Here is a 14,280-nt window from a genome sequence, read left to right on the forward strand (position 1 = left end):
ACTGTAGCACCGATGCGGACCCATTCACTTCAATGGGTCCGCAATCCGAAAGGTGCAGTGCGGAACGAAGGCCCTACGGAGTGCTTCTGTGGGGTTTCTCTCCGTGCCTCCGCACCGCAAAAAAATAGAACATGTTTATACTTTTTTGCAGTGCGGACGGATCACGGACCCATTCAGGTAGAATGGGATTGGATCCGTCTGTGGAAACCTCGCGGATATTGCCCGTGCATTGGGGACCGCAATGGCCGTGTGCATGAGGCCTAACAGTGATCAAAAAGCATACATACCCCAAAAATGGTACCAATAAAAACTACAGTTTGTCCCACAAAATAAAAAACAAGCCCCCATACAGCTCTGTAGACCTGAAACATAAAAATGTTATGGCTGTCAGAATATGGCAATGGAAAGAAAAATTAGATTTTAAAGTAATTAAACAAAATAAAAACTATACAAATTTGGTATTGTCGTGGCCGTATTGACCCTCAGAATAAGGACGTCACAGTGAACGTTGTAGACTCAAAACTCCTAAAACCTTGTCAGAAGTGGGGATTTTTTTTTCTATTTTATCCCACAAAGAATTGTTTCCCCTTTTCCAATACAGAACATGGTAAATTAAATGGTGCCAATAAAAAAATACATCTTGTCTCACCAAAAATAAAACCCTTGTATGGAAAATTTACAAAAAGTTATAGCTCTTGAATTGTGGCGAGGAAAAATCTAAAATGCAAAAACCAAAATGATCCTGTTCTTTAAGGGGGTTAAAGGCACATAGCCTCTCATTCTCTTTCATCTTGTGATTGTGCCGTTTGCATAATTCCTTATTATCGGGTGGATACAGTCAGCAAGAAGAAGAGGCGATTCCCTTTCCTTCTCCACACCTGGCACTGGCACATGCTGCGATTTCCATGGCATGTTGGCACGTCGTCAGTTTGAACTGGCAGTTAGACAACATGACCACTGAGTCCAAAACAGGTATGTGCGCTCGAAGGCATGCTCCAGCAAAGTATTGAATTAAAGGGATGGCTCTACCTTAACTTATATTCTGCTGTGTGACTCCCACTCACTCAATGAAGGAGCAGCAGCGCTCGACATCATATTTGCCAACTGTTGTGATTTTTGCAGGATGATCCCGTAAACTGGACCACAAAGAGGGAGGAGTTTATGACCATTTGCATTGAAAAGGGGAGGTTCTACTCATTTTAACGGTTGGTCCCCGTTGGAATTGGGGCAGGGTTTTTTGGGACTTGGTTATTGACCACCTATCCTTAGGATAGGTCATCAGCATCAGATCCGTGGTGTCTGACACCCGACACCGGTGGCCGATTAGCTGGCAGTGCCGGAAACTACACAGTGGATGGAGCCAGAAGTATAGGATCCATATACAGTGGAGAGGCTGTCCACCAGAAACTGCACAGTAGATGGAGCCATCTTCTTCTGCTCCATACACTGTGTAGTGATCGGTATGGATGCCGGGTGTATTTTACGCCAAAAATTGTGGTCTTTTTATGATACATTTTTCCAATTGTTTAGCAACAGCCCTTCCATGCATCATTATTCTTCAAATGTGGGACTTTTTTGTTGCATTTTGAGTGATACATTTGCCAAATGTGCAAGATCCTGACATCGGATTCATGGTTTATCCGTAGAACTTTGCATAAATTAAACACTGAGTCTGAAAAAAACCGAAACGTCAGATTGTTCCTCCGGCTTACCACATGCACGGGGACGGCTGTAATGAAGTGCATGATATAATCCTGTATTAATTATAGATATTACCTCAGGTCATTCATTAGAGCCCTTCATCCAGTGAAGAGCGCAGGACTAAGCGGGGAAAAAATGGCAGAAAATTCAGCCGGATTCTGTTTTAATAATGAGCTCTTAACCCTTTCACTGAGACATAAAATCTACGGACCTGGAATGTGCAAAAGAAGACAGAAACACGATGAAGTCAATGGAATAAGACAAGACCTGTGAAAAAGCAGATGGTCCGGCATAGCGGTCATAGCTTCTATAGAAACTGGAGCCGTAATGATAGGGTGGATAGAACCTAAATGTTGCAATTTTCAGGGCCGTAGCTGAGGGACCTAAAGGCCAGATAAGAAGCCACCGGTGTTACGTATGGTACTTGTTAAATGAGGGAACCAGATATTGCCCCTCAGAACTCCAAGATGTTGCTCTGGACCAAACATGGATCTTACAAGATGGAATGCTAATGTCTTAATCTTTCGTTCTCCCCGCTACTATAACCATAATTTACTGATATTACATAAAGATTAGCTGAACATGGAATCAGTACTGCCATTCACCCAGTAGTTGTCAAGGGATGAAGCTGGAGGAGGTGCAGAAGTAGTCACATCTAGTCCATGGTGTCTGTGGAGGCCACATAAGACTACACTGCTATTATACATGACACATGGAAAGAGGGGTGTTATAGACTTTGCATTGGGATCCAAGTCAGGCTTTGGCCTAAGGGCATTGTCCTGGAGGTTCCCTGATAGTCATCCTTTAAACTCTGTACAGGAATCTGGACTTCACTGCAGGGAACTAACCACACTGCTACCTCCTGCATTAGTCCCGGGGGTCAGAGACACTGGTGCGAAGGAGCAGACAATACTTGTCAGGAGTCAGGCTGAGATCAGGGCAGGCAGAGTTCATACATATCTGAAAAACAAGTCTGAGGTCAAGGTAGGCAGAGTTCTTGCCTATCCATGAAACAAGTCCAGGGGCAGGCAGAGGAGGTTCAGAGTTGTTAAACAGGCAGTGTTCATACATGGGCACACCTTCACTAGGACTAGCAAACACCAGGATACCTAAGCTCAGGCAAAGGCATGTGACCAACAGCCCAGTATAAATAGGAGACCTGATCAGCACCTTAGTCAGCAGCTGGACAAAGTACCACATAGAGGTTCACTGAGCATTAGCTCCAATACACATAGGGAAAGTGGAGCTATGCCCGCACCCACCTGGCATAGTGGACCAGCGGCAGACATGGGCCACCGGCATAACAGGTCATCAGGCCAAGATTCTTCTATGCGCAACTACAAGGTGACTGCAGCTGCCTCTGCACCGCATGAATGGTGCTGCTCTTCCCCTTGTTCCCCATCTCCAGCTATGTTTTCCCCCTGGGGGCTGTATACACCAATATAGTGGAATATACTGCAGCCCAACGTATACCTCCTATTTAAGGCTCCGTCCAAGATGTGAAGGGAACCTAACAGAAATCAGATGTCAGACAGGGGTTTCTTGGATACATCACAGGAAATGATCCTGAGGGCCCACCCTCCATCTATACAGTACATATGCACATTCACTTTTAGTTGCATCCTCAATGAGGTTTAACAGAATATTTGCAAAGAAATAGATCCAAGTGGGAAGATTGGCTCCAAAATCACCTCCAAAAGTCTTGTGCTAAATTTTGAAGTCTGTTGTATTGGGGTGTTAGAACTTAGGTCCTCCAGAGGATGTTCTGGTACTCTGATGGACAAGTCCAATCCTACTGGCATCATCACCTAGCTCCAACCAGAAGCTAGTGTAGATGACCATATCCAGGTATAGGTACAGAAAAATCATAACAAATCTTATACATTTCAGCCAACCAATGGTAGTTTCAACTCCTTCCTACAAATTAGATAACCATATGATGTCATCTTCCTTTTCCGTTACTTAAGGATATATTTTGGACTCTTTTTGATTTTGTACTATTTCTGAAGAATAGGGTCCAGGCCTAGTGTAATTTTACTAAAATATGCAGAAACTGAGACTGGCCTGTCAGACCTCTGGTTAACAAAACAGATTTCCAACTACTCAATTAGGAGATAATCCAAGGGGTACCTTGATATTAAACTGATCATAAAGTGTCCCTCAGCTGGGACCCATAGCAACCAGCTGTAATCCCGGAGGAATTATATTACAATATATGGCAGTTGGTGCTCAGCTTTCCCACAGCGCCACCAAAAGGGAAATTGAAGCATTACACTGTGCCCATTCAAATAAATCAGTCCACGTCCTCTAGAGCTACAGACACTCTTTGTAACCACTCTGGCCAAGAGATGAGGATCCTGAACAATGAATCCCCCATTCATACAAATAGGGGGTATAAAAATGTGTTTTCTAGACCTGATACAACAGGCGCCTCCCCCTAGGGCCCTCTATGTAACGCGTCCCAGGTGTAGGAAATGGCAAGTGGTATAATGGTGCGGCCCAAATGTCTCTTTATGTGTGTCACGGTGCTCCTACCTGGATATCGCTGAACCCCAGGCTTTGGCTCCAAAGCAATAAAAAGGGGGAATAATTGAGGGATTAAGGAAGAACTTGAGTCCAGACCTTGAGATGAAGTTCAATGGCAGCTTTACTTGAGTAAACGTTTTCCAAAATGGTTTACAGGCTTTGTCTTGGTTCCAGCTGGCTTTAGCATGAAACTGGCAGGCAAACTCAACTCTGCTATATCTGTTTTTATCTGACTCTGCTGTACTGACAGGCTGACTGCATAACTCAGCTTCTTCTGTATGCTGGACTTCACTTTGTAGTCTGACTCTAGGTTATGCCAGGGAACTTTCCTCCATTCTATCTAAGTACAGCTCTGCCATGTTTGCTGCCACCTGCTGGAGAACCAGGCATATTTCATGAACATAACAGTTGCAAACAGATTAGGAATGCACATTGTGGAGGACCTGGAATAAATACATAAGATGACATTCAGGTTAGACAAATAAAGACAGTAGCAAGGTGCAGAAGTGGTAACACCACTCTGGGGTGTTACATTCCCCCTTAATTAAAATCAAGCCGTCCTGGGCTTGTGCTTAGGATGTGCTTTAAGGGTACCCAAGGAAGGTTAGAGTGCTGTTTAAGACTATAGACTATCATGACATACATATACTAACATAGAGACGGCTACCACTAGGTTCCTGCCCATATGAGTAGGGTGTCTATTCACAGTTTGCCCTCTCGGTATAACCAGTGAACCAAAAAAGATACTGCACTAAATACTAAAATACTCCACACAGGACTGGGCCAGAGTCGTATATGGAATGTTGTGGTGTCATGTACTGTAATCCCTCCACAATACTATGAGATGCCCGCAAATAGAAGGGTGGCTTCATCCTGTAATCCCTTCCTAGCACCCAGGCCTTATAATGCTTTACGTTTTGTCACCTTGATGACTGAACAGGTAGCTAAACATATCCATAAGTCTGCGCACTAAGCCTTAGGACACATCAAATGTAGGAGGAGGAGCCGGTTCTCTGCCAGAACTCCCATGAGGGTTAATCCCTCTAGACACACATTTTTAGCAGCAGGGTTACTCTTGGCGTTGTTAGATCTGCTTGTGACGTACATTGACGTCCTCAGAGGCAGTCCATATGAGCTAGAAAGTAAGGTGCTAGCTATCTGGCTAAATGCATAAAGTCCATTTGTAGTGTATAGGATCACAGTGTTGTACCCATCATAAAATGCAATAGAGGAGCTCTTTGGAGGAGATATCGAAAATCCTCGCTGCTGGAGCCACTGAATGACATTAGAGGGCGCTCCTGCCTCTTGTAGGCCAAACTCGCTGCCATGGTGGTGCTCTACTGACCTATAGTGGAGGACCTCGGTAGTGACTGGGCGGTCACGCTGGCTATGGCGGCAGCCACATTTTCCTTTGAAGTGCCAAAACCTCCTGCCGGGGCAGGGGAGCTCAGGATTTGCAGGTGTAGGGGCTGTGGCCAAGGAATCTCCAACGGTGGTGATGGAGAACGGGACCCTCTTACTGCGGCCAATGCCATCTTCCATGGTAACTGGTAATTGACCACCGTTGCGTGGTAGGAAAAGGCGGCGGTTGACAAGCATCCCAGCTGGACAGTTGGCGTCGGGGGTAGACCTGGGATCAGAAGCTCCGGCTGAGGCTGATTTTCTTGGAAGCGGAGAACTCCCTCCGCAGTTTCCTGGAGGCAGCGCGTGCGGTCTGCGGCGGCTGGATCCAACTGCCAGCACTCAGCTACTGGCAACGGGACAAGGGGTTTGGACAGGAAGGTCACCCCGGTGGAGAATGGTCCCTTGAGGGAGCCCATGGGGTTGTACGCAAATTTACACAGTGCCCGTTTTGGGGGTGTTCTCAGAGAGTGTAAATGGCCTGTTTTTGTAAATTCTAATATTGTTAAAGGCTATGTACACATTTGGGAGCATTTTATTATTATTATTGCATTGTACTTATTTTGAGCTAAAAATATTTTTTTCAATTGGTCTTTATTAAAACTGTTGATCCCTTTTCTCTGTACAGCCTTGAGATTCTCTAGTAACATGCTGTCTGTTTTCACTCTGTTCCATCAGGTAGCAAAGCTGATCTCTGACCTCCTAAACACTTATAGCTAAATCCTTATCTTACTGATAAGAGTGTGGTTTAAAACGGTTTTCCGAGATTTCCATACTGATGACCTATCCTTAGGATAGTGAAAAACCAACAGATGACGGCAGCATATCCAAAACGAGGGTCCTTTATTCACCAAAGGGAGGGAAGTTACTCTTTTTTTCTCAAACCTAGATCTTTTAAACATAACACATCTTTATTAGTATTATCATCAGTCAATCTCATACTCATAGACTTATCCTTTGAAAAAAAGCTTTGGTTGCTTTCTGTCAATCTCCCCTGTGTTTCCTTGTTCTGTCCTAAGTGTGTCAAAGGAGGTATGTTCTTTCTGGAACCCTGTCTGTATTTCCTCTTCCTCCTGGTTTGATTGTACCTAAAAAATACGATTTACTGGATTTATCAGTGGATTCAGAGTCACAAGTGGTGAATCCAAAATGGCTTTGTTCGAATCTCTTCCCTTTTCTCCTCCTCGGTTTCCCTTGTATTTGTTGACTTTGCCAATTATACACTTTGCCGGTTTGGTAATCCTCCAAATCTCGATGCCATTTATCACGTTTTGTTCGTTCCACTTCTGTTTTATGACGTTGTGCATATTGCGCTATTTTTTCTTTATGGGTAGTTTGTGTCACGTGACATACTGACGTCATACCCACATGGCGGAAGTGACAGGATCACATGTGAGCATGCGCAGAGGAATCTGATGGATGCTGTTGTAGACCATACGTGCATGTAGGGTGGATTCCATTGCCCGCCATCTACCACGTGGGGAACACCTATGATGTCACGAGGTAATTACTTATCTAGTTCACATGTTTGATTATGGTGACGTTTATAATGAATAAGATGTGTTCATTGGAGAGATCGTAATGAATAGGTGGATCCTTAAGACGTAGAGACACTTGAATGGTTTTTAATGATGGTGGGTGGAACATGAAGCACTTTAAATATTCTCAATAGTCACTGTCTAACATGCTTGACAAAGGCTAGTGTGTAGCCGAAACGTTGCATTTTTTATACTTTTTTTGTACATTGTTCATGGACGTTTGTTGAATAAAGGACCTTCGTTTTGGATATGCTGCCGTCATCTGTTGGTTTTTCACTGATCTGTTGACCGTTGAGGATCTATGGTTGTGGACGAGCTGATGCATTCCTGAGGAAGTCTGTGAAGTACTGGTGCTGCTGTAAAGTGTTGTTGTTCTATCCTTAGGATAGGTCATCAGTATCTGATCTGTGGAGGTGCGAGACCCAGGATCCTCACCGATCAGCTGTAAGAGCCACTGCCTTCTGGCAGCTCACCAAGCACAGCGCCGTACATAGTGTAGTGGCTGTGCTTGGTATTGCGCTCAGCCCTATTCACTTCTATGGGGCTGAGCTGCTCCTAGGCCATGTTATCGATGAATGTGTCTGTCGTCACTCGGCCTAGGGAAAGCAAAGAGGCGGGAGCGCCAGTGCTATCTCAAACAGCTGATCGGCGGGGGTTCTGGGTGTCGAACCCCCACCAATAAGATACTGATCCAGAGGATAGGTCATCAGTATGAAAATCTCGGAAAACCCCTTTAAACCCCTTAAAAGTGTTTATGACCTTTTAGTAAGTTAACAGATAAGTTTTTTTTTAGGTGACCTGCACAAAGTGAAAGTACAGTTCACACAGTTAGACAAACAGTTAACCCTTTGTGACAAAACGGCTGAATATTTTTAATAAGGACATATTGGAAAAAATTATTTTTAGCCCAAAATGAGTAAAATGCAATCATAAAAAAAAATGCCCCTGATGGTGGATATAGCCTTTAAGTATGAGCAACGATCATCCTCTGATCGGCTTATCCTTAAAGGAAACCTGTAACCAAAACCAAAAATTGGAGTTTCCCATTGAAATTCATAATTAGATCCTGGAGAGGCCATAATATATTGTATGTAGCTGCTGAAATTGCTATGCTGCCTAGCAACCAGCCCATCTGTCTGAGGTGCCTAGCAACCAGCCCATCTGTCTGAGGTGCCTAGCAACCAGCCCATCTGTCTGAGGTGCCTAGCAACCAGCCCATCTGTCTGAGGTGCCTAGCAACAAGCCCATCTGCCAGAGGTGACTAAGCATAGCAACCAACCAGATAAACTTAACTCTGGGAAGATGAGAGCTGGAAAAAGATTGGTTGCTATGGGTAACACTGATAGTTTTTCTGAGTTTATACATGTCCCTCTGTCAGCTGTCACCACCACGGTTGCCCAAAACAAAAGTGCCCAGTAAAGCACCAAAAACCGCTTGGGTTCTGGTGAGATATTCAGATACTTGCTGCCATCCTGGCACTCCGCTCTGTTGACAGCCCCATTCATTTTAGGATTCCATTATTCTTGACCTCTCTGATGGAATATCTCAAATCAAATGAAATTAAAATTGTCAAAGAATAGGGTACCCTACATGGATGCTTAATCATGCTTAGGGGTGGACTGGGAACCTAAAGTGGTCGTGGAAAAAAAAAACTAAAAGTGGCCCCATGTTGTAGGCAGGTTCAAATTAACAGTAGGTCAGCCTACAAAAGTAGGCATGGATAACAGAAGTAGAAGGGGCTGCAATACCATAGTGTAGCACAAGGTACCGCCCCCTGCAGAACCAAATACCACAGTGCAGCACAAGATACCGCCCCTTCTGAACCAAATAGCACAGTGCAGCACAAGATACTGCCCCTTCTGAACCAAATAGCACAGTGCAGCACAAGATACTGCCCGTGCAGAACTAAATACCACAGTGTAGCACCAGATACAGCCCCTGCAGAACTAAATACCACAGTGCAGCACAAGATACCGCCCCTGCAGAACTAAATACCACAGTGCAGCACAAGATACCGCCCCTGCAGAACTAAATACCACAGTATAGCACCAGATACAGCCCCTGCAGAACTAAATACCACAGTGTAGCACCAGATACAGCCCCTGCAGAACTAAATACCACAGTGCAGCACAAGATACTGCCCCTGCAGAACTAAATACCACAGTGCAGCACAAGATACCGCCCCTGCAGAACTAAATACCACAGTATAGCACCAGATACAGCCCCTGCAGAACTAAATACCAGTGTAGCACAAAATACCGCCCCTTCTGAACCAAATAGCACAGTGCAGCACAAAATACCGCCCCTTCTGAACCAAATAGCACAGTGCAGCACAAAATACCGCCCCTTCTGACCCAAATAGCACAGTGCAGCACAAGATACCGCCCTTGCAGAACTAAATACCACAGTATAGCACCAGATACAGCCCCTGCAGAACTAAATACCACAGTGTAGCACCAGATACAGCCCCTGCAGAACTAAATACCACAGTGCAGCACAAGATACCGCCCCTGCAGAACTAAATACCACAGTATAGCACCAGATACAGCCCCTGCAGAACTAAATACCACAGTGTAGCACAAAATACCGCCCCTTCTGAACCAAATAGCACAGTGCAGCACAAAATACCGCCCCTTCTGAACCAAATAGCACAGTGCAGCACAAAATACCGCCCCTTCTGAACCAAATAGCACAGTGCAGCACAAAATACCGCCCCTTCTGAACCAAATAGCACAGTGCAGCACAAGATACCGCCTTTGCAGAACTAAATACCACAGTACAGCACAAGATACCGCCCTTGCAGAACTAAATACCACAGTATAGCACCAGATACAGCCCCTGCAGAACTAAATACCACAGTGTAGCACCAGATACAGCCCCTGCAGAACTAAATACCACAGTGCAGCACAAGATACCGCCCCTGCAGAACTAAATACCACAGTATAGCACCAGATACAGCCCCTGCAGAACTAAATACCAGTGTAGCACAAAATACCGCCCCTTCTGAACCAAATAGCACAGTGCAGCACAAAATACCGCCCCTTCTGAACCAAATAGCACAGTGCAGCACAAAATACCGCCCCTTCTGAACCAAATAGCACAGTGCAGCACAAGATACCGCCCTTGCAGAACTAAATACCACAGTATAGCACCAGATACAGCCCCTGCAGAACTAAATACCACAGTGTAGCACCAGATACAGCCCCTGCAGAACTAAATACCACAGTGCAGCACAAGATACCGCCCCTGCAGAACTAAATACCACAGTATAGCACCAGATACAGCCCCTGCAGAACTAAATACCACAGTGTAGCACAAAATACCGCCCCTTCTGAACCAAATAGCACAGTGCAGCACAAAATACCGCCCCTTCTGAACCAAATACCACAGTGCAGCACAAAATACCGCCCCTTCTGAACCAAATAGCACAGTGCAGCACAAAATACCGCCCCTTCTGAACCAAATAGCACAGTGCAGCTCAAGATACCGCCTTTGCAGAACTAAATACCACAGTACAGCACAAGATACCGCCCTTGCAGAACTAAATACCACAGTATAGCACCAGATACAGCCCCTGCAGAACTAAATACCACAGTGTAGCACAAAATACCGCCCCTTCTGAACCAAATAGCACAGTGCAGCACAAAATACTGCCCCTTCTGAACCAAATAGCACAGTGCAGCACAAAATACCGCCCCTTCTGAACCAAATAGCACAGTGCAGCACAAAATACCGCCCCTTCTGAACGAAATAGCACAGTGCAGCACAAGATACCGCCTTTGCAGAACTAAATACCACAGTATAGCACCAGATACAGCCCCTGCAGAACTAAATACCACAGTGCAGCACAAAATACCGCCCCTTCTGAACCAAATAGCACAGTGCAGCACAAGATACCGCCTTTGCAGAACTAAATACCACAGTGTAGCACCAGATACCGCCCCTGCAGAACTAAATACCACAGTGCAGCACAAGATACCGCCCTTGCAGAACTAAATACCACAGTGTAGCACCAGATACTGCCCCTGCAGAACTAAATACCACAGTGCAGCACAAGATACCGCCCTTGCAGAACTAAATACCACAGTGCAGCACCAGATACCTCCCCTGCAGAACTAAATACCACAGTGCAGCACAAGAAACCACCCCTGCAGAACTAAATACCACAGTGCAGCACAAGAAACCGTCCCTGCAGAGCCAAATAACACAGTGTAGCACCAGATACCGCCCCTGCAGAACCAAATACCACAGTGTAGCACCAGATACCGCCCCTGCAGAACCAAATACCACAGTGAAACACAAGATACTGTCCCTTCAGAACCAAATACCACAGTGCAGCACAAGGCTGCGACCTTCTCACAGCTTTCCAGTCAGGTTCATGTCACATGGCCTAGGCCTGTGATGGCTAACCTCCAGCCCTCCAGCTGTGGTAAAACTACAACTCCCAAGATGCACACTTGCTTAGCAGTTCTCAGAAGTCCATAAAAATGAATGTAGGATGCTGGGAGTCAGAGTTTCACCACACCTGGAGTGCCAGAGGTTCGCCATTACTGGCCTAGGCGCAGCTCAGCCCCATTGAAGTGAATTGGGCTGAGCTGCGATACCACGCACAGCTGCTATCAAATGGATGGCACTGTGCTTGGTGAGCACGGAGACCCACAGATTGGATACTGATAACCTATCCAGAGGTTAGGTCATCAGTCAAAATATCTCGGAAAACCCTTTTAAGGCTCCCTCGCGCACACATTTGTTTTTTTTCCATACCGTATTTTTTATGATGTTTTTTAATGACCTTTTGTTTTAAAACAAATGTGTGGATGGTATTTTTTTCATGCATTTTTTCCCTATAGGGAAGGACATAAAAAATGTCATAGCTTCAATATGCTGCACAAAAAAAAGGGTCACCAAATGGAAAAAAAAAAAAGCAAAAAAAAAAAAAGCACTTGTCTTCCCTGCGTTTCATATCTCTATATTTTCACTTTAAAAACTGGAGCTGGTGTTCTTCAAGCAAAGAAATAAAAAGTACCAAAAATGCAAATGCAAAAAAGCCTACTAAAAACGCAAAAGTTCTGAAAGATACCACCAAAATACCTATGTGTGCCACCCTTGAAGTAAAAAAAGCAGTAGATCAAACCAAAAGAGAAACCAACATTAGTTTGAAATGAGTTCAGTTTCCTCAGATTAAACATACTGTTTGATAGTTAATTCCATGCTAAAAAGTTAAATGTTGTGATTTATTGATTTTGCTTCTGAATCCCAAATGGTTATGTATGGGCAGCATATAATTAAAACTGGCAGTCTTGGTGCAGTTGCCATGGGCTGGTCCCACCTCCATGGTTAGAGAGTTTTATCTGAGCAGGCCTAGAGTGAGGACATGCTTTTGTGAGCTGCTGAGAACTAAGCCTAGCCCAGAGAACCTTCATCCCTGAGACTGAAAACTGCCAGAGAAGCAAATTAACCGAAAAGGCTACCCCTGAGAGAAAGAGAACACATTTATAGATGGTGGAGAACTAAGACAGTAAAGTAATGCTGATTTATGGCAAAAAGACTTTACTGCTATGGAAAGTGTTTTTTGCCTCCGGCACCTGTCACACTTTGGAGACAGACTGGCCATCCAAATCTGAGTTCTGCTCCCAGCAGACTGGAAATTACATAAAGTGTTAATGAGAATACATTGCACACCTGTGGTTATTTGGAATTGCAAAGTATATTCAGACTGAGACTCAGGGAGGATAACTACCATCATTGCTACTGCCTTTACACAGCTATTAGGAAGAGCATACTCTCTAATATAGCTTAAAACTGTGCCTATCGCTCTATGTACTGAAACTCCCATCATCTATTCAGTAAAGAAAGACTTTATTTATTGTAACCTAATGGACGTGGTCATTGACTCCATCCATCATCCACCAGCATTACACCTGCCCTCTTGCCCCGCACCCTGCCAATCACCCACCACCAAGGGCACCTCAAATACCACCAGGCAGGAGAGCTCTTAGGGTCCAGAGGTACCCAGAGGGAAGAAAGGTGCGCCCTCTACTCAATGCACAGTCCAGGGAGCACTAGAGGGAGATGGACTACAACCAACCCCCTTTCCCTCCGACAGTCACCACTCTCATCCTCTCAAGCCCCTGCAAGGTGCCCTGCCATCCCCTATGCCCGCTGTTTTTAAAGATGACAAACTATATTAAAACCTGGTAGTGCCTTATGAGTTTGTTTACTCCTTTTTGATGTGGATCCACTGTGCCAACCAACCGGTTTCACTTAGGGCTACCCCATAGAGCGTTATCCTAGCAGACCCTTGGTTTTTACCCTTCGCCAATATCTGGCCTTTGCTGCAGGGAGCCACCAGACTGCTACCTCTTGGAATCGTCCTGGTGTGGTTGGCTGCTGACCCACAGGGATCAGAGACACCAGTGCATGGCACTGAGGAGCTGGGCAACGCATGTAGTCAGGAAACAGGCAAGGAAGTGAGGTGAGCAACACAGCTATATAGCAGAAGTTGATTAGCAACAGGGAACGGCCTCGCAGCAGCTCGACAGGACAGAACTTTGTTTTCCGTCTTGCATAACGGAAACCAGACGGATCCGTTATGATTCCCATAGACTTGTATTATGAGGGATCAAAACGGAATGCCTCTTAAAGGTTTCGGTTTTGACTTCCATCTTATGTATTCCGTTATTTTCCGTTAAAACCATGTTATGAATGAAAACAATGACGGAATCCATAACCGTGATGTGAACAAGCCCTTATCTGTGTACTGTAACATCACTGTGTTACAGTACAGAGAGTGCAGAAGTTGCAGAGAGAGCAGAGCCTCTAGGTGTAATGTATGTATTAAAACTTAATTTTTCTCGGCAATGCGGGCACATATAAAATGGGACAACAGTCTTCAGCTGCCAAGTGCAAGTGTAACAGGTCAGCCAGTTTCATAGATACAAAACTGCTGACAGATGCCCTTTAACCACTTCAGCCCCGCTAGCTGAAACCCCCTTCATGACCAGAGCACTTTTTACACTTCGGCACTACACTACTTTCACCGTTTATCGCTCGGTCATGCAACTTACCACCCAAATGAATTTTACCTCCTTTTCTTCTCACTAATAGAGCTTTC

The sequence above is a fragment of the Bufo gargarizans genome, chromosome 5 (assembly GCF_014858855.1).
Source record: "Bufo gargarizans isolate SCDJY-AF-19 chromosome 5, ASM1485885v1, whole genome shotgun sequence".
Taxonomy (NCBI): Eukaryota; Metazoa; Chordata; class Amphibia; order Anura; family Bufonidae; genus Bufo; species Bufo gargarizans.